This window comes from Wasmannia auropunctata, unplaced genomic scaffold, assembly GCF_000956235.1.
Source record: "Wasmannia auropunctata unplaced genomic scaffold, wasmannia.A_1.0 LD336074.1, whole genome shotgun sequence".
Classification (NCBI taxonomy): domain Eukaryota; kingdom Metazoa; phylum Arthropoda; class Insecta; order Hymenoptera; family Formicidae; genus Wasmannia; species Wasmannia auropunctata.
In genome coordinates, this window is record NW_012026816.1 from 135,337 (window position 1) to 135,841 (window position 505).

Here is a 505-nt window from a genome sequence, read left to right on the forward strand (position 1 = left end):
GTGTGCCTTGTCGACTCAGTTTAGGACCCGTCTTGAAACACGGACCAAGGAGTCTAACATGTACGCGAGTCATTGGGACTCAGCGGATACCTAAAGGCGCAATGAAAGTGAAGGTCGGCCCTGGTTGTCGACCGAGGGAGGATGGGCCGCGTCGCGATGCGGCTCCGCACTCCCGGGGCGTCTCGTTCTCATCGCGAGAAGAGGCGCACCCAGAGCGTACACGTTGGGACCCGAAAGATGGTGAACTATGCCTGGTCAGGACGAAGTCAGGGGAAACCCTGATGGAGGTCCGTAGCGATTCTGACGTGCAAATCGATCGTCGGAACTGGGTATAGGGGCGAAAGACTAATCGAACCATCTAGTAGCTGGTTCCCTCCGAAGTTTCCCTCAGGATAGCTGGCACTCGGCCGTTCCGCACGGAACGCGCGCGAGTCTCATCTGGTAAAGCAATGATTAGAGGCCTTGGGGCCGAAACGACCTCAACCTATTCTCAAACTTTAAACTG